This window comes from Syngnathoides biaculeatus, chromosome 8 (genome assembly GCF_019802595.1).
Source record: "Syngnathoides biaculeatus isolate LvHL_M chromosome 8, ASM1980259v1, whole genome shotgun sequence".
Lineage (NCBI taxonomy): Eukaryota > Metazoa > Chordata > Actinopteri > Syngnathiformes > Syngnathidae > Syngnathoides > Syngnathoides biaculeatus.
This window is the reverse complement of record NC_084647.1, coordinates 12,053,602-12,079,469: the sequence shown is the minus strand read 5'-3', so window position 1 is coordinate 12,079,469 and position 25,868 is coordinate 12,053,602. Positions and strand designations below refer to the sequence as shown.

The window sequence follows — 25,868 nt, the reverse complement described above, 5'->3', positions numbered from 1 at the left end:
AAAGGAAGATGCACGAGATAGGCTTAGATGGAAAAAGATGACACACTGTGGCGACCCCTAACGGGACAAGCCGAAAGGAAAAGAAGAAGCAGCACGAAAAGGCTTATATCGCAACATTCTCATTTATATGACAATTTAAAATTTTGGTCCAGATTTTCACATGGATCACGTAAGTTGACACAGTTAATTTGCCTCCGCGGGCCACACGAAATCATGTGGCAGGCTGCTTCTGGCCCCGGGGGCCTTGAGTTTGACACCCGTGGTGCTTATGTGAAGATAATTGCAGCGAGCTTCTAATACCATTTTTTTTCCCCGATATAGGAAAAAAGGCGGCGTCTTTTTGATGGGTTCTGACCAAAATACTCGATAAATACTGTGAACCCAGCAGGATTATTAGTCGACGAGAAACTTAGTGACAAACATACTGATGGGAGCCGAGTGGAGCTCTTTCAGTTGCATTTAAGAAAAAAAAAGGATCTTTGATTTATACACCCTGTCAGCTGCAGTAGTTAGGTCAATCTTTGAGGTCCAGTTAGTGTAATAAGAGGTCATGTGAGTATTTCGGGGGGGAGAAATGCAAAGCCGACTGCCGCGCAGCGTCCGTGAACACATCCAGCATGACACGCCATCTGGTTTCTCAAAGCCGGGCGAAACTTCTGTGGGAAAAGCGCTCGGGAGGCCTTTTTGGTTGGTGACCGTTGTAATATTCTTTCTTGAACTTTCCCTTCTAAGGGCACCCCCTTGGAAGGATTTTGAAGTCCTGCCAGCGCGAAGCCGGCCCGGCGAGTTCAGCGCTTTGAACATCTGAATAATATCGGCGTGCCCTCGTCATGTGTCCGTCCGGGCAGCTTTCCTCTCGTCGGTCTTGCTCGAACTGGCTCAGTGTGCGGATCCACCCTGTGTAATTACAGAGTACTTTGCTTATGTAAGGAAAGTCTCCTCTGAAACAGCACTTTCAACAGCACTTTCCAGCGCTCGAGCTGCCATCTCAGCTCTTTTGGGAGCACATATTTCAGCGTACGTTCTGAACGGTGCGTCGGTGTGAAATGGATGGATTCCGGTTTCACGTTAATAGGAAAATGGGGTCAGTTCGCAGAAAACCGCGGTCTCTTACGCACTGTTTGCAGTGTAAATTGACGCAAGTGTAATTTGTGGATTTCTGCCATCCCATCTCAAATCCACATCACGCTGAATTTTGATTTTTACTTTATAGTGATGCACAAAAAGTACAAAAGTTTTTTGAAAAAATGACACTAACAGGAGTTATTTTGACTTTCAAGATATTAGAATTTGATTGTTACCTTATAAGTACATTTCAAGGTACTAAACACATTTCACAAACCTCTGCAGAGGAATGGTGCAAGATGCCAGGAAGAACACTTTTTGGGGATGATCCAGATGAAGGTTCAGATCCAGGAATACATTTTCAACATTTGTCATTATAGTATTGTCGGAACCATCCACCTCCTAGAATTCTGTCTGTTCTTTCTCCTTCTATGGACAAAGAAATGCAGTACTGTAATTTCCGGACTATAAGATGCGAATTTTTTCACACGCTTCCAACCCTTCGGCTTATGCGATGATGCGGCTAATTTGTGCGTTGTTTTTAATAGCCGCAGGGGGACACTTGAGTGGAAAAGGTTAGAGTGAGACCGGTGGACTATATGTACCGAGGAAGTGACTTTTACCGGTATGTTTTTCTTTTTAACCGACCCTGTTAGCGCTGTGCTAGCGTTAGCGCCGCGCTATCGTAAGCATTACTTGATTTCTGACGTTGTGCCGTTTCTGCATCTGCATGTGTGAGACAGGCTAACCTGAACAGTGTATGCCTTCTTATACCCATATATTGTACATTAATTTTGCTGTCGAGAAAAGCATTACGCTAGCGTGTTGCTGCTGTGTTACTGCTGCGTCTCAGTGATTTAGGTCTGTTTCTTTTTTAGCCGACCCTATTAGCACTGTGCTAGCATTAGCGCCACGCTAGTGTAAGCATTACGCTAGTGTGTTGCTGCTGTGTGACTGCTGCGTCTCAGTGATTTAGGTATGTGCTAAGTTAAGGTATTAAAAATTTGGAAACTCTTTCTGTGCACCGTGTTTGTAAATATCTCGTGTTTCAACGTGGGCACTTGCGGCTTTTACACAGGTGCGGCTTATGCATGTACCAAATGGTATTTCCTTTACAAATGTGCTGGGTGAGGCTTATAATCAGGTGCGCTCTGTAGGCCGGAAATTACGGTTCTTAAGTTGCACAAGATAAAACTAATTTCTTCAAAATACTGTATTTCACTTGCCATAAAATATTAATGACCACCGTGTACATTCTTAGACAGCACTAACATAAATGAGTATAAAAAGTAAGTTTTTCATTCATTTTTCAGTGACGCTTCACCTTCAACAGACAGATTAGCGTGAAAACAAAAACTGCATTTCTCAGTGTCCCAAAGTAGTTTTCCTCTATATCTTGTGGAACATATTCCAGATGCTGCAACCAAAACAAGTCACTCGTCGACATAATTGTCACTTGAGGATTACGATACTGCAACAGTTACAAGAATAACTCTTGCTATTCATATATAGTCTACCAAGTCACAGTGCAGAACTTTAACAGTACCATATACAGCGTCCCAAGAAAGGAATACAATGCAGTTATCTTACCGTGGAACACATTGGTCGCACTCTTTTATAGTACTATAAAACCAAATAAAGTGAATACTCGGTTCTCGAGCGTCTCCGTTCTTGAACAAATCTGTTTTCGAGCGAAAATTTAGAGATTTTTTTTGCTTCTGTTTTCAAACAAAAATCTGTATTCGAACACCTGCGACAAAACCCGGAAATAACATATAACGAGCGCGGCCCGACCAGCTGACCAGCGTTGTTATAGTGTATAACGCAGCCTCTGTACGCAGACGTGGGAAACATCGATACGGTTTTCAAACAAATCGCTTCTCGAACCACCTTCTGGAACGGATTGTGGTCGAGAACCGAGGTTGTACTGTAATGGGATTCACTAGATCCTGGACGAGGCAGATTAAATGCAGACGGATTATACACGGGAAATGACGGCCTGCGATGCTATTTCAGTTTAGTTCTTCAAGTGTACTATGAAGCCCGATAGCGAGGCCCCATAGCTCAGCGGTTAGCGCATTGGTTTGGTAAACCGGGGGTCGTGAGTTCGTATCCCACTGGGGGCCTCCGCTCCCCGAGAGGGGTTGCGTCAGGAAGTCAAAACTGTGCCAAACAAATACGAGCGTCCATCCGAGATGTCACGCTGTGGCGACCCCGAACGGGACAAACCGAAAGAAACTTACTATGAAGCCCGATTGTTTAGTCAGGTGGTAGAAGACCACAAGAAAGATGAAGATCATAGCCAGTTCAGATACACTAATAGTGATAATATTATGTGAATGTATTGTGTTGACTGCGTCAGGAATTCATTCACACAATAGTGCAACTGTAGCATCATTGGAAGGTGCCCCCCATCCCCACAACCCCACTCCACACACACTGGATGCTTCAGTTCATTTCTCTCACTTGTCTTTTGTCATCTATTCAAACATGACAGTAAAAATCCCTCTTTCATCCTCTTTCCCCGATTCTCTCCCCTTACCACCCTCCCCGTCACTCGCTCCGTCGCCCGTCGTCCCATGGCGTCAGCGCGCCGCTTTGGGTCGTGCTCCAGCTGCCAGTTGAGAAACGCTCGCGAAAGTGGCAACGGGAGACGCCGGAAGCCTCGCAGCGCCGCACCGGAATGGCTGCTGGGATCTCGGATAAAAGCGCAGGGAGAGGAGGAGAGTGATCGGAAGGCGACTGAGCTTGAAACAGACTCTCAGGCAAGCTGGCGTGTTTGCATGTCTGTGACTGGGATGGAGCTGTCAGGTCGTCACCTCAAAGTTCGGACGCGCGTTCACGAGTTTCACGTTCTTCCCGTCCAGCCGATTTGGGCTGCTCGGCGACGATGGCGTCATTGCGTTTGGCCCGTTAGCGTGGTCTTGGTCCCGTCTCCCGCGAAAGGTGGAGTCATTTTCATTTTAGATCTCAAGTGCGCATCGGGTGGTTTCGTCCTCCTGGCCGCTACTTGCTAAAATGAAACATTTGATCCTGGGATGAGTCTTCATTGAAGCGTGAGTCAGTCCGAAGGAATGCTGACCTGAACTTCACAGAGACGCGCGTGTGTTGGTGTGATTGAAAGGGAGAGAAACCGAGACTAGGATTCTTTTCATTTCTTTGTTTTAACAGTGAAATCAAACGATGGACCGTATTCCTTTTTCTTTTTCCCACTCCTTTAACTTCTTACGTCCTTGCTTTTTTTGTGAAGCCCTCAAAAAACAGACATCGTAGTGTGTATTAGGTGGCCAATTGTTATTACTAATGTTACAGCACATGTGTTTTAAGACTTCTTCTTCTTTTCCTTTCGGCTTGTCCCGTTTGGCGTCGCCACAGCATGTCATCTTTTTCCATCCAAGCCTATCTCGTACATCTTCCTCGCTAAGCACCCACTGTCCTAATGTACTCATGGCACCTTATCTGGAAACCATTGACCTCACTGTTATGAGGTTGCAGGTTCGATACTAGCCCCGCTTATGTGTAGTTTGCATGTTCTCACCGTGCCTGCGTGGGTTTTCTCCAGGCACTCCGGTTTTCTCCCACATCCCAAAAACATTAATTGGACACTAAATTGTCCGTAGGTGGGAGTGTGAGTGCGGCTGTTTGCCCTGCGATTGGCTGGCGACCAGTTCAGGGTGTACCCTGCCTCCCTGCATACCTTGTGAGGATAAGCGGCTAAGAAAATGAACGGATGGATGTTATGATTTCCTAAATTGCGTATTGTGTGTGTGCCCCCACCCCCGAAAAAAAGCAACATTTGAAGGTCTCAGAGAAAGCCCCTGTCACCTAGTGTCAGCTCTGATGTGGGCCGGGGGGGCGTCGGTGGGGGTGGGTGGGGGTTATGCCATCGGGTCAGTCTTTGCTGAAACAAAGTAGTCCTTCTTCACTCTTCAATGGGCTTCTTATTTCCAACAAGGCCTTCACCCTCCCCGACGAAAATCTGGTTCGCTAGCTGGTGTGCATTGTGCACTTTTGAAACGGTATTTCGAAAGGGGGGGGGGGGGGGGGGAATTTATTCGGGTTCTGCGTCTCTCTCCTAAGGAGACACAATTCAAATGTATGGAGTGCACTATTCCCGAGTCGTGTTGGACCAACGTCAAATGTTGCGAAATGATCCAGTCAGATTAAAAGCAGCAGGATTTTACCCATGGTAGCATCTAAAAAAATAAAAAAATACCTGTGGTGAGATTATGTTTCTAATCGATTACTATTGCAGTTTCTAACTCCCCACCGAAGGGAGCGTATTCTGTTTTTAAGGCAAGGTTACAAAAAAACAAAGCTCCATTTTATGCAGTTCAAGTTTGTTGGACATGAGTTTGAACCGTCTTTAGGTGCGACATCACGCAAGATCGACAAATCGCCTGTACTGCATATTTCTTGAGACTTGAAGCTCACCGAGAAAGAAGCCAATGTGTGACGTCTGGACTTTCATTTTCCCTTTTGCTTTGGGTTCATAATTTCCCCAAACTGCAAAGACCAGAGGAAAAATGTTTAAAAAAAAGTTAAAAAGTTGGAATGACGGTGATAGAATTTATCAGGGCTTAACACATAAACCTGCGGATTTTATTTCTGAGCGGATCAAATGATTCGCTCCGTGACGTGTTTTGATTTTTTTTCCTTTGGCTTCGTGGTACCCAAGTCCAGTCTTGCGTTAGCCTAGCGAATCCTCGGGTTAAGACGGTCTCGACCTAAGACGTTACAACACCCGTCCCCCGTCCGCCATTCTGTCTGGCTAATGCTTGTCCGTGTTTGTTCGCCGGGAGTATTTTCGCGTGTATGGCACCAAAGAAGAAATCTGTGTATTTTAGCAATGATTCTGCAGCCAAAAGAAAATGCATGACCGTGGAAACGAAGCTCAAGATCATAAAAAGATCGGAGAAAGGAGAGACACCAACGCCACCAAGGCTTCAGTGGGTCGACTGTGGTGAGAATTATTAAAGACAAAGCCCGTATTTTAGCGCATGTGAAGGGTTCCGTTCCTACGTCAGATACAATGATCACAAAACAAGGTTCTTTGATACTTGTCGAGATGGAGAGGATTGAGGACCTGGTTCCTTCGCAATAGCTAAGCACAGCCTCCCCTTCTTCTTCTCCATCCACCTCTCACCAGTCATGCTAAGTACATCATCTTATTTGTTTCAATTTTTTTTTATACAAAGTTTTTTGATGTAAATTCAGAGTTTAAGGGCGGAATCCGATTTAAGTCAAAATTGGAGCTGAGTTGCTACCGTAGGAACGGATCTCAGTCGTAGCCCGAGGACTCCCTGTTTTGCTTGTACAATAGTGTGGTACCAATGTTTTCATAATCACTTTTTTAGTCAAGCGCCTTAATTTTACCAATTAACAACCAGGTGTCATTTATTTTCCTCTAAAACACTCGTGAACAGTAAGGGGAATATTTGTCGATTTTGCTGAAAGCGTTTTGTTTTGTCACTAGCTTGCTTGCGTCCAACTCGCTTGTGATCGTTTTGGCCGTTTGTCGTAAAGATTCAGTACTCCCTTGAACGTAATACGCTTGTCTTTAAATGTGCAAGGCACGCCAGATTGGCTATAGCTTCTAAAAATGAGTCCAGAGGGAGAAAACTGCACCAGCTCTGCCTTTTAAGGAGCCATTCCTCCTCCTATCCTTCTGCAAGAGCCATAATTGTGTTCATCGGGAGGGTAGGGCAGGAAGTGGCTTGTGGGAGGCATACACACATGCACAGAGCAAAAATAGTTTTTGTACATTATTTTATTTTTTTTTTAGGATAAAGGGCGAGTCTTTTTTTAGTCGCCGAATATGGCGGGCACCTTTTTGTGTTTTTTTTTTTTTTTTTGGTCACCCATGGCAACGCACTGTTGCGTACGTGTGTACGCGGCTGTCGGAATGCAGTGACATCACGGGGTCTAGTGTTTCTCTTTGAGCGAGGCAAAACGGAGGAAGTTAAGGACAACAAAATCCAGTCGCTCGGCGCCTTTGCCAAACTTCTGTTTGCGCCATCAGTCCGTCTGGGAGCTCACGGCTTACCTTACCTCACCTGCTTACGTCTTCCTGTCTTCGTATCCCATTTTCCTCCTAACCCCATCTGCTCCTTTTGTGTTTCTTTGTTCCCCCCCAACCCCTCACCACTCGCTATTTTTATCTTCCCCCATGAGCCCACATCTGGATTTCATTGAAGGAGCAAACAGCCCTTCAGCGATAAAAGACTCCCTGGGCCGCGAGCGCGCCTGTGTGTGCGTGTGTCTGAGTCCTTGCATGCGCCCGACAAAGCACGGTGAGACCTAAATAAAATCAGGCCCTTGAGCAAAAGATTGCGAGCATTTAGCCTCCTTATTATGGAAGCTCGGAGCAATGCGATGCCCTATTGAGGCACATCCTTCAGCAGCTTTGATGTTGGCATGGCAAACGGCTTCTTGGCTCATATTGCAGTGGCAAAGACGCAGAAAACACCTGAACTAGAATGACGTGCACATGAGACCTTTTCAAAGGCCGAGCTGCTAACAAGTGTGAAATTAACAATTTTTCAATTCACCCGTGCGCAAAAAGTAAGAGTGAGACCGGTGGAATATATGTGCCGAGGGAGTGACTTTTACCAGTCTGGCCCTGTTAGTGCTGCGCTAGTATGTTACTGCCATGTTTCGGTGATTTTTACTGGTATGTTTTTTTTTTAAGCCCAAGCCCTGTTAGTGTGATGCTAGCGTTAGCATTAGCACGGCGCGGTCAGTATTTAGAGTTGGTGAAGAAAGTTACACATGAATACAATTCTGAACACAGAAATGCCACTGGATAGACTTTGAAAATTAGACATTAACTTCAGATATTATCATTATAGAGATCTACAATAAGAATAATTGAAAAACGCAGTTTTTTTCCCCTCCGTTATTTCGTCATATAATTTTTTTTCTTTCTAGGGGGTGGGCTATTCCATCAAAAATATTGACTCAGATCATGAAATTACTGCATATGCTGAATTTATTATTATCTGTGCAAGTGTCGCACTCAAAATTCCATGGAAACAAACTTTTAAATTTTGACTTGCACACTCGTCGCAGCCACAACCCCACAACCTCACTAAAAATGTAACTCTGAAATGACTGAAGCCTTGGCGGTGTTGGTATCTCTCCTTTGTCCGATCTTGCGCTTCGTTTCCATGGTCGTGGATTTTCTTTTGGCTGCAGGTTAGCATTGCCAAAAGACACAGCTTTCTTCTTTGGGGGTGATAATGTCCAAAAATGAGGGCGAAAAATGCGAAGATACTCCAGACGCACAAAGACGGACAAGCATTGGCCAGACAAAATGGCGGACGGGGGACGGGCGTTGTAAAGTCGAAACGTCTTAGGTCGAGACCGTTTTAACCCGAGGACTAATATTTCTTCTTCTTTCACCCAAGTGACGACTTGACTCGAAATCCTCGAACTGTTGTGGGGACTCGGCGTCCTTTTTTTTTTTTTTTTTTTTTACCAGTAACTTGTTTCCTTGAAGCTTCCTTGAACTCTAAAGGTTAGAACCTGAGACTTATTTATGACTTGCACAAATGTGACTTAATGTGTCACAGCCACCCCGTTGGGAAATGCAAAATAAAGTTTGAGATAAATGTGTGTGCGCGCAAATTATGTTGGCTGGAAAAGTGTGTGTGCATGCGTGTGTGTGTTTGTGTGTGTGTGTACATTACACAACCTCTATTAATAGAAGGAGGAATAGAAGTGGCCTGGGAATGTGTCTTCTCCAGAAAAAACAAACTTTTCTTTCCCTTCCATGTGGCAGGGGAATGAAAACGACAAGATAAGGGAAGAGGGGATGTTTTTTTTTTTTTTTTTTTTTTTTTTTGCGCTGAGAGATGTTGTTGCCGAGCACCCGTCATCCCCCTTTGCAGGTCGCACTTTTCTGTCCCCCGAAGCAGGTACGATGCGGGGTCCTCGGTTTTCGACAGCCCCGAAATGTTTCGGACTGACGAACTTTGCGCAGTGAACTAGCTCGCGCAAGAAACATTGTCATAGAGCACAATAAGGCAGGCTAAGTTACTGCTGCACTTTGTTTGTTTTATATTTTTGCACTAGAAATATTATTCATATTGTTTGTTGTAAATATAACTTTGCTATTATGTTAGTAATCAACCACGGCAGGGTCAGACTTGCGCCTAAATTCAGATTACCGTAATTCCCGGCCTACAGAGTGCACCTGGTCATAAACCTCAGTACACAGAGTTTGACGCTAGCGCGGCGCTAGCGTTAGCACAACACTAGCGGCGCTAGCGTTAAACTGTGTACCGAGGTTTATAACCAGGTGCACTAATGCTAGCGCCGCACTAATGCTAGTGTCACATCACCACATAAACAGCAGGGTTGAAAGAGTGTGGAAAAAAGTTGCGGCTTGTAGGCCGGAAATTACGGTACAATGCCACTCTAACATTAGTTTACCTTGTATTATTGTCCACAGTCTCCACTTTGTTGTCTTTCGGACCTCAATCTCTTCCTGAATAAAATTTGTCATCTTATAAGTAGGTGGAGTTTGCATCACAATTCTGAGGACCCGGGTTCGATCCCGGCCCCGCCTGTGTGGAGTTTGCATGTTCTCCCCGTGCCTGCGTGGGTTTCCTCCGGGCACTCCGGTTTCCTCCCACATCCCAAAAACATGCAACAATCTTTGGACACTCTAAATTGCCCTTAGGTGTGATTGTGAGTGTGACTGTTTGTCTCTATACGTGCCTTGCGATTGGCTGGCAACCAATTCAGGGTGTACCCTGCCTCCTGCCCGTTGACAGCTGGGATAGGCTCCAGGCCTCCCGCGACCCTTGTGTGGATAAGCGGCTAATAAAATGGGTGGATGGATTTTACAAGTAAATATTGGAGGCTCTCATTCCTCAGAATTCGAATCATCTGTAATGTTTCAAGTATGTTAAAACCCGCAAGGATTTTGTCCCAAGTAGTTGGAGTCACATGACTTTGGCAAACATGACAGGAACAATGTATACATTTATGAGATATACACAAACGTGGACAGTACAGAAAGTCATCGGCAATCTTGCTGTCATACTAATCCGATTGGCACCGGACCGAGGCGACCATCTGCAGAATCTCGGCATCACTTTTCTGTTGTTGTTGTTTGTTGGGCTGCCGTTTTTTTTTTTTTTGTTTTTTTGCAGCTGCTCGATTCTGAAACTGAAAACTGTCGAGCCATACCGGTACTGCGCAGTAATCGCATCAGCACAGTACCGGCAGTCGATACTGTGCAGTTACTGTATCCTCTTGTGGTTGTCAACCGCATATGGATCAGCGATAAGATAAGACATTTTTTCACCACTAAATTAATACTTTTCCCAAAATTTTGATGGCTCCATCTGTGCTGCGTGTGCGCGCATAGACTACCTGGAATCCTGCATTCCTGTCACTTGGATTTGGGCCAGAATATTCTGGAAACACACCAGAGCAAAAGAAATAGAGGAAAGGATTTTTGGATGATTTCTGAGGAATTCGGATTCTTTTTGACAAGCCACAACTCCCCAAAAAAGATAATTTTTTTCTCTTTAAAACTTCACTTCTCTTCATCTGCCTTCCTCCCTGCCATTATATATCAGAACTTTTTTTTTTTTAATGGTCTTGAATCCTAAAAATGTTAATCATCGTTTAATGGAGTGTATAAAAATCTCTGGAGGCTAAAAATAACGTCCTTCATTAATGAGTTTTACCGGCAATTCCCGAGTGTTATTTCCCGGTTAATGAATGCAGTCGATTGCGTTCACCAAGTTTAGCAGCAGTTTCGTGAGCGTGCGTTGGCCGATGTAATCGCTGCCTCTTTAAGCAACACTGAGACCGAGCCCACAGCAACACACACGCACGCGCACACACACGCAACGCTTCCATATAAGGAGAGAGTGAGTGCACGGTTTAAGCGGGGATGGAGAGGCGGCGGATTGGGGGGGGGGTCTCCTCTCTTTCTTTTATCCGCTTTCTTGCCCGCCTCAAGTTCTTTGGCATCGTTCTTCTTAGCTCCTTTTCCATTTTAGTACGTTGTCTTATTATGCTGTCATAACCCAAAAGCCCCCCCGGCCCCCACCCACTTTAAGGCCAAATTGTCTCTCAGTATAGAGGACGCGCACGCACTTTTTGGAGAACTCTTTCAGCACAAAACTTTTCTTTCTCTCCCCGGCCTTACTGATGGGTGCACATTAACTAAATGTTCTGTTGCTGTCTCTGTTTGAATAGCTCGTATTAGGTCACACCCCTCACACAAGACTATCTAAGGCCATCCGTCCATTTTCTTTGCCGCTTACTCTCACGAGGGTCACGCGGAGTGCCGGAACCTATCCCAGCTGTCAACCGGAAGGAGGCGGGGGTACACCATGAACCGGTTGCCGGCCAATCGCAGGGCACATCGAGACAAACACTCGCACTCGCAGTCACACCTAGGGGCAATTTAGAGTCTCCGATTAATGTTGCACGTTTTGGGGAAGTGGGAGGAAACCGGTGTGCCCGGAGAGAACGTGCAAACTCCACTCAGGCGGGGCCGGGATCGAACCCGGGACCTCATAACTGTGATGCCAACACTTTACCAGTTGGCCCACCGTCGCATCTATGGCCATTTGAAAAATAAAACATAGCTTTAATCTGAATAAAAGACACATGACTTTTATTCCTGCTTGACTTGATTCCCCCCCCACTATTATCTCATGATGTTTTATTTAAAAATATTTTTGCACAGAAACCGAGACTGCAGTGACGCCACACATATTGACATTTTCCATTTTTTTTTTTTTTTCCCGGTGGTTTGGCTCGACCGGTTCGTTGTAAACCGCTGTTTTGTGTGCCATTGCAGCTGATATCAGCATTTGGCAACTGAAGGGTTTTGCGGGAAACCGACAATACTAAGCAGGGTGGGGGTGGGGGAGTTGTGGGGGGGGGGGGTGAAAAATTTCCCGTCATTTTTCCAGAAAATGTCCAATTACTTTCCGCTCAGCTCAATGACGAGGAATTATACAAATGTAATTTTGTGAACAAGAAGTAAAATAAATGTAACGATAATCTGTACGGAAAATGGGATGATTGGTGGTTTATCCCCACTTTGGAAAAAAAAATCCCACTGGAACTATGATGGGTGTGAATTATCCACAGATTTTTGCGATTGGGGGTGTGGCCTTTTTGCTATCGGGGGTGTGGCCTGCTTCCTCCTAATGTTAAAGCGGGGGTCGGGAACCTTTTAGGCTGAGAGAGCCATCAACGGCAAATATTTTAAAATGTAATTCCAAAAGATTACAGACAATATTTTTAAAACTAAATACAAGTGCGTTTGTGAATTTTATGTAAGACCAACACCTTTAAGAGTACAATAAGTCTCTAAATTCATTTAAATAACATTATACTGTTGCTAACCAATGATGACAAAAGTACTTTTTACCATTAATGCGACTTCATACGTCATTAAATTAAACTTCATGCAGCCTTTGAGATTTCCATCCGTTATTGGTGAATGTAGGTTGGTCATAATTAGTTTTTTTTAAATGTGAGGAAGGCTTTTCATATGCATAGTTAGAACCAAATATTTTAAGTACAACAATATTCACACACCGCAGTGTGTGGTATGTGACGGGAAGTGCGTTGCAATTTTTCATAATCAGCTGATCTGCAGATTGAATTTTTTTTCATTTCTCCCCACTTATGTGCGCTCACCAACAATGTTTGCCGACAGACGCATGTCTTAATGTAAAAAAAAAATTCCGGCGGTGGGCAGCACATAAGCAGGCTGTCATTCTAAACCACATTGATAGGCTGCGTAACGACTGTAACATTTGTACTTATGAGTGTACCCCTTTAAGAGCGGAGGGGGGCGGTGCAAGGTAAACTAGGAAGAGGAGTGCGTGGCCGTCATGGGAGGCTGCGTAGCAGGTCGTTGTTAGAGAAAGTTACGTGTGGTGCCAAAATGTTAAATTAATTTAATTTTTTGGGGCCACACAAGCAGGGGTTGTGAGTTTGGATCTCACTGGGGCCTCTACTCCCCTAACGGGACCAGCCGAAAGAAACTTACTTTTAGTCACGCGATCGACCGGAACTTCCTCGCAATCGACTAGTCGATCATTATGAGGGCTCTGCGAGCCATACGCAACCACCAAAAGATCCGGATGCGGCTCGCGAGCCATAGGTTCCAGACCCCTGTGTTAAACCTTAATACAATACATTAAATATGCAAATAGCAGATAATGATGTGGCAATACAAGTGTAGGATTTTCATTTCCTACAAATGGAAAATGCCCATTATAGAAAACGTTTTGCAGACTCTTGTTGATTCCCACTCGACCTCGCGTGGCTCACATTTATTTAGTGGCCTCGTGTCGGAATGGAAAATATTTGTCTCGACGGCGTATTGTATATTCACGAGGGGGCACAAAGTCCGCTGTTACGCGGCGAGTGAATATTTTGACAGCGCAACTCGTTAATGTTTGCGAGACGATGAAAATCACCCCCCGTGGCGCCTGGGCTGCGTGTTGATTTGCGTGTTTGTGAGCGTGCGTATATGTCGTGGAATGTTGAGTGTTTCATGTGAGCAGGAACGAGTTAGTTCGACTCTCCGCGGGGAATCTGCCATCAGCGAGACAAAGAGTCCGTGTGTGTGTTTGGGAGTGTGCGCACATACTGTACACTTGTGTGCTTGATTTTGGCAAGTGTTGTCTTGAGCATATTTGAATGACAAGTTTTTATTTTTTTGCATCCTAAGATACTAGATACGAGGTAGAGACTTATGCCGTTTGATGCTTAGGTGCTGTTGTACTTGCTTTTTTTTGGGGGGGGGGGGGGGTTATTTGATTGCTTTAGCACTAGAAGTGTTTTAGGTACCAATATTTACATAATTATGGCTGAATAATTGCATTAACCCTTAATGCCTTATTGAGATAAAAGTCTCCTAACAGGCCACAATCAAGAAAATAACACTTCTTTTTCGTTTATGGTTAATTTATATGATAACTTTACTAATTTATAATCTCGTCCCAAAAATGCGACATTGCCCGCGAAAGGGTACCTGGGTTTTCTTAGTAGATCGTCCCAAAAAACAGAATCAGATTAAAACACTTGAATATTATGATATACTGAAGGATATAACGCGTGAAAATCATGATGTCCCAAAAATGGGACGCTGCCCACGAATGAGTTTTAATGTGTGTTACTGTTACTGAGTTATGTGTTTTGTCAGGGAACAGATTAAATTTATTAAGTCAAATTACCACTGGGCGGCACGGTGGATCAGCTGGTAAAGCGTTGGCCTTACAGTTCTGAGGTCCCAGGTTCAATCCCGGACCCGCCTGTGTGGAGTTTGCATGTTCTCCCCGTGCCTGCGTGGGTTTCCTCCGGGCTCTCCGGTTTCCTCCCACATCCCCAAAACATGCAACTCTAATTGGACACTAATTGCCCCAAGGTATGATTGTGATTCCGCCTGTTTGTCTCCATGTGCCCTGCGATTGGCTGGCAACCAGTTCAGGGTGTACCCCGCCTCCTACCTGTTGACTGCTGGGATAGGCTCCAGCACTCCCCCACAACCCTCATGAGGATAAGCGGCGAAGAAAATGGATGCACAGAAGTTACCACTGTATATAAAAGAGGAATTTGATGCATGAGTGATCGCTACGTATGAAGTGTGCATTCATTGGTTGAGAAAGTACGAGGTCACAAACACAAAATAATGGAGACGGGCACAATACATAAGTGCAAGTGTAATCATATCTTGATGCAAGTGATGCAAATTTGACATACTTGACTGCAACTGGCAGAGCCACTGTTCGTTCATCCATGCATTCATTTTCTTTGCCACTTATCCTCACGAGGGTCGCGTAGAATGCCGGAGCCTATCCCAGCTGTCAACGGGCAGGAGTTATTAATGGAAGAGTCATTGTTGCTATAGTAACGGACACACCCGCTTGCTGTGTTTTGCGCTCACGCCGACCATGTTTGGTCTGAAAGATAAAGTCAAGTGATCACAAAAGACAAAATAGCGTTATTTTGTCATAAATGTCGTGTCGCCAACTCCCGGCCGAGACGCGGCAAGATTTTGTAGCAGTTATCTGTCATCGTGCCAAATTTTTTCTTGTAGTCTGATCTGGGCGTCAAGGAAGGAAGGGCTTATAGAAGGGAAATTCTTTGAGACTTTTTGACAGCCTGCGAGGAATTTTAGAAATTAATGGAGGTAGCAAAGGGAGGAGAGTGAGAAAAGAAATACTGGGTGGGAGAGGACAACGACCAAAAGGAGGCATTTCCGGAGCGGTATTGGGGTTAAAGGCTGCGTGTGTGATGGCTATCTCTGGAGCCCGGTGCATTGTGGGATACGTCGATGACATGCTGGCAGTGGGATGTCTTACAGAGGATGGAAGGCTCCTCCTAGTGTGCCTCTGAAATTATGATATCAACTCAGTCTCTCATATAATCGAAGTGAGATTACAGTGAAGTCCTGGTTGCACAGGTGGGATCGTAGTATATGCTGCTGATATTCATACAGACTTTGCACCAAATAATAATAGTAATACTGGCTTGTGTCAGGATGAGCTTTTAGCATTGCACGGTGCCAAAAAAATCATGAAATTGACAACCAGTCAAACGTCACTGTTGTTCTCCAATACTGGCCGCTCATGTCCTTGAGAAGTATTTGAGAACCATTTATTACATGGTAATAACGTTAATATATACATATTAAATCAATCGTACGTTCAGACATTAATTTAGTCAAAGAGAAAATTTTGTTTAGCCAGTCCTCGGTTTAACTTGCCTTTTTTTTTTTTTTTTTTACCAGCCAGGGATAAACTCACTGCTCATGTGCAGCCCAAATGATGGATCGATACAAAATGGAGGGTTGCATGAACTAGTTGTTTGTTCCTCGATATAATGAACATTTGTACTATAGTTTAATTTGAGAGGTATGTTTCCTGCAGCCTCAATGTGATCTTGTCAATCGCCCGCCCGCGTTCAACGTGCTTCATCCTCAAACCTGTGCTTGGCTTTTTGTGTGGATTACAGTTGGTGTGCCAGTCCGTACCTATCAAAGACAAAGGCTCTTTTCAGCCTACATGTATCTCTTGCCCATATACACACACACGCACACACACACACACCAGCCAGCCTTTGGACTGTGAGCATATCTGGTTACCTGCGTGTGTGCGTGTGTGTGTTTGCGTGAGTGAGTGTCGAACAGTTTCATTAACAACCACAGCTTTGTTGTTTAATTCTTTTTAAGTCTATATTCAATGGACACAAAAGAAGCAAGAAACTTTAAATTGCTATATTTATAATTCTTTATGTGTTCCATGTCTCCATCTTGGAGTGAAATATTGAATGAGATTTGTTTTGCAAACACGCAAGAGGCGTAAATAAGTCTTTTTCTTTATTATGGCTGCCCCCTCGTGGACAGTTCATGTCAGTACTGTCGTGTCATTCACAAAATGGTTTGAACGTGTATAAATGCACTAAACCTAACAAGCAAAAAGATGTCACCGTTTGACATTTCCTTCCATCCATTTTCTTTGCCGCTTATCCCCACGAGGGTTGCGGGGAGTGCTGTAAAAGGCAGGAGGTGGCTGGGGTAATCGCAGGGCACATCGAGATAAACAGCTGCGCTCACAATCACACCTACAGTCAATTTAGAGTGTCCAATTAATGTTGCATGTTTATGGGATGTGGGAGGAAACCGGAGTGCCCACCATGTAGGCACGCGGAGAACATGCAAAGTCCACACAGACGGGTCCAGGTTTGAACCCGGGACCTCAGAACTGTGAGGCCAACGCTTTCCAACTGATCCACCAAAAATTATACACATTACTATTTTGAATATTGATTTCATCCTGGGCTCAGCTGGTAAAGGGTTGACCTCACAGTTCTGAAGACCCGGGTTTGATCCCGGCCCTGCATGTGTGGAGTTTCCATGTTCTCCCTGTGCCTGCGTGGGTTTTCACTGGGTGGGCACTCCGGTTTCCTCCCACATCCCAAAAACACGCAACTTTAATTGGACACTCCAAATTGCCCCGAGGTGTGGTTGTGATTGGCTGTTTGTCTCTATCTGCCCTGTGATTGGCTGGCAACCAGTTCAGGGTGTACCCCGCCCGCCTCCTGCCTAACTCCAGCACTCCCCGCGACCCTTGTGAGGATAAGCGGCAAAGAGAATGGATGGATGGATTTCGCTCTGTACAAAGGAGAATTTTATCAAAAGATATTTAGAGATATGGATACGCCAGAGGCGTTTTTACTGGACCTCCCAGGTTGATAATGGCATTGCCTGTCAGCATCCTTTCACAATAGTAAAAACACACACACACACATTTGTTGTGCTTCCTTTAGCTTGTCTTTCGTTACGTGTGTGTGTGTGTGTGCGAGCCCAACTATGTAAAATATCAGGACAGATAATACACACATACACGCAGATGACATGGTCCAACTGCACAGGTGTGTTTTGATCTATTCCGTCAGTCATGCATCCACTGCAGCAGAGGCTGATGTTGCACTCGCACATGCGCATCCTTTCATTCTCGTGTGGACACCCACAGACGAGCTCAGCTCTTTAACTCTCAAGCCTCTTTCAACCTTTTGCCAGACCACGTTTGAAAATGCACGCAACAGAGTCCCCCCCCTCCCCACCATAACAAACACAAATGCCTCAATTTGTGTGGATGCTGTCCTGGCAGGTTTCCTCAGTCCTCCATGTTGATTTTCTCTGACTCAAGCTTTACTAATATTTGTCATGTCGGCTGTCGTTTAGCAACGTTTGGCGGCGCTTGCAATTGAACCGCGTAAACATGTTTATGTCGTTGGAGGGTGGGGAGGAAATGCATGTTTGGATCAAAACGGCTGCCGAGTCGGCCCACTTATGACCCGCCACACATGCGCTAACCGGCCTGCTGTTCACTGTGTATTTTTAAATCTTACAACCAAGTATGACTAAACTTTCATTCCACATTTTGAGTTTGCCTGTAAAAAGACTGTAAAATGTTCCATCAGAGATTACGCAAACTTCCATCCATCCATTTTCTTTTGCCACTTATCCTCACAAGTGTCGCGGGAGTGCTGGACCCTATCCCAGCTGTCAACGGGCAGGAGGCGGGGTACACCCTGAACGGGTTTCCAGCCAATCGCAGGGCACATTGAGACAATCAGCCGTACTCACAATCACACCTAGGGGCAATTTAGAGTGTCCAATTAATGTTGCATGTTTTTGGGACGTGGGAGGAAACCGGAGTGCCCGGAGAAAAGCCACGCAGGCACGGGGAGAACATGCAAACTTCACACAGGGAGGGCCGGGATCGAACCCGGGTCCTCAGAACTGTGAGGCCAACGCTTTTCCCAGCTGACACACTGTTCCACCTACTCAAACATTTATTTAGTAAATAGATTTTTTTAAACCTTACAGTACGTAAATCCATGACAATTTGGGGGAAATCTTTTGCACCATTCTACATGATCCTGCCAATTTGTATATATATATATATATATATATAAATCCTAATCAATAACTTGTTCTTGCGTATATCTAGAAAGAGTATGAATATTATTTTGGGGGGGGTGTCAAAGTGTACATGAGCATGAAAATGGCATTTTTTTCGTTAGTATCTCCAACTTTTTGTCAGATTTCCAGTATGCATAACTAACTAACTTCTCCCTGTGCCTGTGTGGGTTTCCTCCGGCTACTCCGGTTTCCTCCCCCATCCCAAAAACATGCAACATTAATTGGACACTCTAAATTGCCCCTAGGTTATGTTTGGGAGTGCAACTGTTGTTTGTCTCCATCTGCCCTGCGATTGGCTGGCAACCAGTTCAGGGTGTAGCCCGCCTCCTGCCCGTTGACAGCTGGGATAGGCTCCGCCACTCCCCGCGACCCTCGTGAGGATAAGTGGCAAAGAAAATGGATGGATGGATGGATGGAGGTCATCTTGGTGCAGTGACCTAACACGTGATGCTGGTTTGAAACCTTAAGACAATATGTTTGTTTATTCATTGTCCAAATATACGGTGACCGTGTTTTTCCTTGTACCGCTCACGCAACTCATTTTTATCATAAAATACTCACTGAAGCACAAGCAAAAGTCCAGTGCTGTCGTTTTCCACACACCTGACTTGCATGGAGGACGTTCGGGTTCAATTCCCACTCAGTGACGGCGGGAATTGTATGAGCGGTTTTCTGTCCCTGCATCCTGTCATTGAGCGTTCCAAACAATTAAGTGCCATATACAAATCCAATCAAAGGCAGACTTAGCGTCCATCAACTGAGAATGTTTATGATCTTTGTCAATGGACCTTCAAAACCGTCCGTTTCCACGGCAACAAGGATTAAAGTCCAATTTCCTGCCACAAGCGTGACCTTTAAATGTCCTTTAGCGACCTTTCCTACCACTGCTTTTTGATCTCTGCATGAAGGAAAGAGCCCCAATAACCCCCTCACCCCCATTCACTCTTATTTTGAAATGACAAAAGCCGTTTCAACTTTCCCAAAGTGTCACTTCCATATTTTCAAGGCTGCGGTTCGAACATGTGGCCGTGACCACGTGTGCCGACGTGAAATTGGGCTTTAAAACTTTCAATCCAAATCCAAACATTTCTGTCACTGAGGTCAGAATACACATTTGCCTTTGAATCATATTGCAAAAATTTTACATTTGTCATTATTACTGATCTACCAAGATCTTATTGACATTTTGTAGGCAGATTTTTACATGCAGGGCTCTTTGAGCCAGTCAAGAATTGTTTTAGGGAAAAAAAAAAAAAACATACATCTACCAATTTTCTATACAGCTTATCCTCATTAAGGTTATGAGTGTAGTTTACCAAACTACTATAGTACTACATTGGTGAAATAAAATGAGGAAAATAACCCAAATGTATTTTGCATGCTTGATTGGAATGGTACAGATAAATCATTATGAAGATTTTATATCACAATTATTGCGACCAAAGTGATCACGATTATCTGTATTGTCACAATATTACTAAAAGAGTTTTTTGTTGTTCTTTACAATCACATAAAGCTTTGCCTTCTGTATTAAGTGATGCAGTACTTGTACTTTGAGTGCTCACAAGCTTCACTTACAGCTCCACAATCAATCTTTTGCTTGCACACCATGCCAAATACAAAAGAAATTGAAATTTCAATAATTAACACTACACATTTGTTATTTTATCATAGTTTATCTGCATGAATGAATCCGGTACCGGATGCTGTGCAATTTGGACGAGAGAGAGAGAGAGAGAGAGAGAGAGAAAGAGAGAGGGGGGGAGAGAGAGAGAGAGGAGAGAGAGAGAGAGAGAGAGACGCTTCTAATTTCGCCTGGGCTCAGGACACAGGGAATAAATACACGGTAATATTGCACGTTCTCCTGAGCCGCAGCCAATCAAAGCCCAGTGGGTGTACGTGAGGCTAGCCAATGAAAAACTGATCTCAACCTTTAACTTTTTTTTTTTTTTTTTAATGAAGAAGGCAATAAATGGTACCTGGTATTCCCCAACCTGCCTTTGAGGTAAGGCACATACATTTTTGTAGCAAAATCTCGCAGCACACCACTCAACACAAATATCACAAAAAGTATACATGTATACAGAAATATTGTCAAGTTACAGTTTTGCTTCCTCAATGTTGCAAAACAGGTTAAATGTGCTTTCTGTCATCTAGTGGAGCATTTCACTCTTCTTCCCGTCTCTGTAGGTCGCCGGCATAGATGGATGAACAAATACACTTTCGTTGAAAAGAAATGATTTAGGATTTCAATTCAGTGAGATTGTCTTTGTCTTGCTCTTTTGCCTGGCAGCTCCATCCTCAGCACCCTTCTACCATTATACTCACTCTCTTTTGCCTCTGGACATGTCCAAACTATCGAAGTCTGCTCTCTCGAACCTTGTCTCCAAAACATCCAACTTTGGCTCTCCCTCCAATGAGCTAATTTCTAATCATAACCAACCTGCTGACTCTGAGCAATAACCTCAACGTCTTCATTTCTGCTCCCTCCAGTTCTGCTTCCTGTTGTCTCTTCAGTGCCACCGCCTCTAATCCGTACATCATGGCCACTGTTTCTTTCAACTTTGCCCTTCATCCTAGCCGAGACTCTTCTGTCACATAGAACACAAGACACCTTCCGCCAACTGTTCCAACCCGCTTGGACTCGTTTCTTCACTTCCTTACCACACTCTCCATTGCTCTCTACAATTGACCCCAAGTATTTCAAGTCTTACACCCTCGCTATCTCTTTCTCCCTCCACCCCTCTCATTCATGCACACATATTCTGTTTTACTTCGGCCAATGTTCATTCTTCTTCTTTCCGGTGCGCGCCTCCATCTTTCTAATTGTTCCTCCACCTGCTCCCTGCTTTCACTGCAGATCACAATATCATCTGTGGACATCATAGTCCAAGGGGACTCCAGTCTAATCTCATCTGTCAGCCTATCCATTACTACCGCAAAGAGGAAGGGGCTCACCGCGGATCCCTGATGCACTCCCACCTCCACCTTCAATTCTTCAAAATTGAAGTATTCTTTCTAAAATGCATAATGTTCTTCCAGGATAGACGCCGTGTTTTTAAAGCTCTTCAATAATAATGTAATCGCACTTTTGTCTTATTTCAAATTTATTGCGGAATACGCTAAAGGCAACATCATAAAATCTCCATCACGTTCCAAATCCTTCTTGACCTAATCCTCGTATCCATCCATTAAGGAAAAGGACACTCTCAATAGGCAGAATATTTTTTAATTAAATACCTGCAATTTTTTTCCCCTAAATTTATTAAAATGCTCAACAGAGTAAACGTGCCGAAGGATGAGAGGACGCGTCCCCGCCATTGTGGCTCACCTCATTCCTCACATGCCTCTATTGATTATTTACGTTTGGATTGGTCCAGTCTGGCCGAGCCGAGCGGAGCCGGACGCTCGCCGCTCGCGTCTGCCGCGCCTGCCTGCCTGCCTGCCTGCCTGCCGCCGCCGCTTGTACACACCCAGGGAGGGGGGAGGGCCGCTAAACGCACACGCGCACGCGCCTCGACCTGCGCTCGTCCCATTGCTTACATCATCCGCGAGGTGGAAGATGAAGAAGTGCACTTCATCTGCTTTTACCGAGCCGCACGGTGACATAGACGCCGTGACGAGGTGCTGACTTTGACTCACTGGAAGAAGAGAGTGTGTGTGTGTGTGTGTGTGTGTGTGTGTGTTGCCTGATGTGCCAGGAAATACCACGAGCGATGGTTGGGATCTTGTACGCGTGGAAACGAGATGCGAGGCTGATTGATGATTGTGAAGCGGGGCGCAGATAAGGAGACCGCATGTGATCTCAGGTAGCCCCCACCCCACCTCCCCCGTGTCGGAGCGACGGAGCCAAACGCGCCGCTCCGCCTGCTGCAGATGGTCCGAACCCTGGCCCAGTTCGGCATCGCTCTGGAGGAAATGAACGGAGAGAATGGAGGCGATGAGGGAGGCGGAGGAGAGAGGGATGCTGGAGGAGAGGAACTCATAGACAGAACTCAGACTTTGGATCATTTGGGAAACAATAACAGGAATTTGAACGGGCATTGTGCTCCAAGACACCTCACCAACGGGGAGGTACACTCTCATTTTTCTTCTTCATCCATCCATCCATCCAGCCAGGCTGTCATAATATATATACATATTTTGTAATCGCTTTCTCTTTCCCTCGGGGATGTTTTGTGTTTCGTCTGTGTAGGCTCTAATGGAATTAGAGCCGAAGCGAATCGGACGATATTCAGCGACTCTCGTCCTCGCATCCAGTGACCAAAAGTGCTTTAGTCGTCGCGTCCGTTGTGCATTTTTCATATCTTGAGGATTGCGGAGCTTAAAGAGAGCAGCAGCCTGTTGCATGATGTGCATGTGTACGCTAAACTCGTTGGCGGACATAACGCAACCTCTGCTAATCTGAACGCGCATCAGGTTAATCCACATCCAAGTGCTTTGCGTGTGTGAGGGACGTTAATCTTCGTATTTATTTTTTCATTTTCGCCAGACATATACCTTAAATATTGCTTTTTTTTGTGCTGATGGGTTTCATTCAAGCATTTTAACCCATTCATGGACAGGGTGGCAATTTTTTTCCCGTATTGAAATAAAAGTCTCAGAACAGGCCACAATCAAGGAAATAACACTTCTTTTCCGGTTATGGTTAATTTATATGATAACTTTACTAATTTATAATCTCGTCCCAAAAATGGGACGCTGCAAGCGAGAGCGTAGTTGGGTTTTTTTTCTTCGTAGATCGTCCCAAAAAACAGAATCAGAATCAGATTAAAACACTTTAATATTTTGATATACTGAAGAATATAATGCGTGAAAATCATGATGTCCCAAAAATGGGACGCTGCCCACGAATTGATTTTAATTTTACCCATTTTTTTAATTATCCCCTTAAAGCATCACTTAGTTAAATAAAAGTATTTCTGTGTAGTGTACAGCACAAATACAGAAAGAATTGGGTAGTTGTTAATGTAGCAATTATAATGTTATGGATTTTATAGAGTAGCAGAGTATTGTTTTAAAGTCATATTTTTATAGTGAAACTAAAACTTGATATTACTGTGTATTAGATGAGGTGATGGGATATTTTAAGAATGAGCGTTCATTATAAAGGTGATGGCACAAGCGATGGATCGCGTGCGTGTCTGATAGCTATTGATCACTTCCAAAGTAGGCTAGCGCGGCCTGTGGCCTGTGAATGGCAATTAGCGAGTAAGGAGACACCCACGTGTCGATTACATAAGGCAAAGGCAAGCAGATTTATGGATGAATGAAGGCGCAGAATGATTACGGGTTCTTTTTGGGCGAAGGGCCGCCGTTAACGCGTCTCCGGGAGAGGAGAAAATCCATCTGGCCGTCACTTTATCGGCGAAGTTCAAGTTCATCAGCGCGCTTTAAATGGCAAACCTTTATTGATATAAACAGGACGGAAGGAAAACGTGACAGCTTTTCGTCGTGCCGAGTAATCGACGATGACGCGGGCAAAGTCACCGACACGTTTTAACGCTCCTTATCATCAGCTGGGATGGGCTCCAGCTCATTTGCAACTCTATTAAAAGTCATAAAGAAAATGGATGGAAATGCATTCGGAGTATTCCTCAGCAGCGTAGAATTTCATATACAGTACAGTATGTTCAAATAAATCAGGAACAAAAAGATCTTCCTTTCTTTCTTGGCGTCTGTAATGGTCCTCCTGCCTTTATCTCCAGAGGTGTCTTCGGCGTGTGAGTCAGGCTTCCCTCTTAGCCGCCATCGTCATGGTTACTGGGTTGCTAGCGAAATCAAACTGGCATTCCCGGCATTATTTCACACGTCCTCGTGCATCCGTGTTGGACGCATGTACCGGGATGCGTTGAAGCGACATATTTCATTGCGCTTAAGATAGTTACTTAACCTTTTTTTTTTAGTCCCCTAATGAGGAACTTTCTAATTTTAATGAGAAATTTGGTGGATTGCCAAAAGCAAGAAATGAGCTTGTTCATTGACACCTGTAACACACAAACACACACACCCAAGGGATCCCTGCACTAAACATATCTATCTGGGAATTTATTTTTCAGATATTTATAGAGCTCAGTGTTCCTCGAGGGTGTGTGCTGTAATGTTTTTGTCCGCGTTGTGGTCCTCAAGAGTATTTTGGAAACATCCCTTGAGATGCACCTAATTGGAAGCAATGCCCCAAACTTACATTGTTTGTGTAGGACGTTCTGACTGTTGAGGAGTATTTGTCACTCTGTTTGTTAGCGCTCTCTTGTCACCATTATGTAACATTTTAATGTGAGTAACTGTATGATAGATGGATGGATGGATGGATGAAAAAGATAGATAGATGACCGTGATAGACCAGCATGACGGAAATGATGTTAGAGTGTTTAGAAATGTTATCGTGTTGACCTTTTTTTTTTTTTTTTTTTTTTAAAAGCTGTGAAGAGATACAGTGAAGAAAATAAGTATTTGAACACCCTGCTATATTGCAAGTTCTCCCACTTAAAAATCATGGAGGGGTCTGAAATTTTCATCGTTAGATGCATGTCCGCTGTGAGAGAGATAATCTAAAAAGAAAAATCCAGAAGTGACAATGTATGATTTTTTTTAAATGATTTATTTGTGTGATACAGCTGCAAATAAATATTTGAACAGCTGAGAGAACCAATGTTTATATTTGGTACAGCAGCCTTTGTTTGCAATTACAGAGGTCAAACGTTTCCTGTAGTTGTTCACCAGGTTTGCACACACTGCAGTAGGGATTTTGGCCCAGATCCTCCGCACAGATCTTCTCTAGATTTCTGGGTTGTCGCTCCCTCCAAAGAATTTCTATTGGGTTTAGGTCTGGAGACTGGCTAGGGCATGCCAGAACCTTGATATGCTTCTTACGGAGCCACTCCTTGGTTTTCTGGCTGTGTGCTTTGGGTCATTGTCGTGTTGAAAGACCCAGCCACGACCCATCTTTAATGCTCTGACTGAGGGAAAGAGGTTGCGCCGCAATATCTCACAATATATAGCCGCGGTCATCCTCTCCTTAATACAGTGCAGTCGTCCTGTCCCATGTGCAGAAAAACACCCCCAAAGCATGATGCTACCAACCCCATGCTTCACAGTAGGGATGGTGTTCTTGGGATTGAACTCATCATTCGTCTTCTTCCAAACACAGTTAGTGGAATTGTGACCAAAATTTTTCATTTTGGTCTCATCTGACCTCAAAACTTTCTCCCATGATTCCTCTCTATCATCCAAATGGTCATTGGCAAACTTAAGACAGGCCTAGAAATGTGCTGCTTTCAGCAGGGTAACCTTCCGTGCCATTCCTGATTTCAAACCA

The 25,868-nt window shown here is 44.4% G+C and overlaps 1 protein-coding gene across 2 annotated transcripts in view; it reads left to right on the top strand.

The window, feature by feature from the left end:
• Positions 1–25,868, top strand: part of LOC133504494 (rho guanine nucleotide exchange factor 17-like) — a 63,648-nt gene that overhangs the window by 13,122 nt on the left and 24,658 nt on the right. The gene's annotated exons all lie outside the window — the stretch shown is intronic.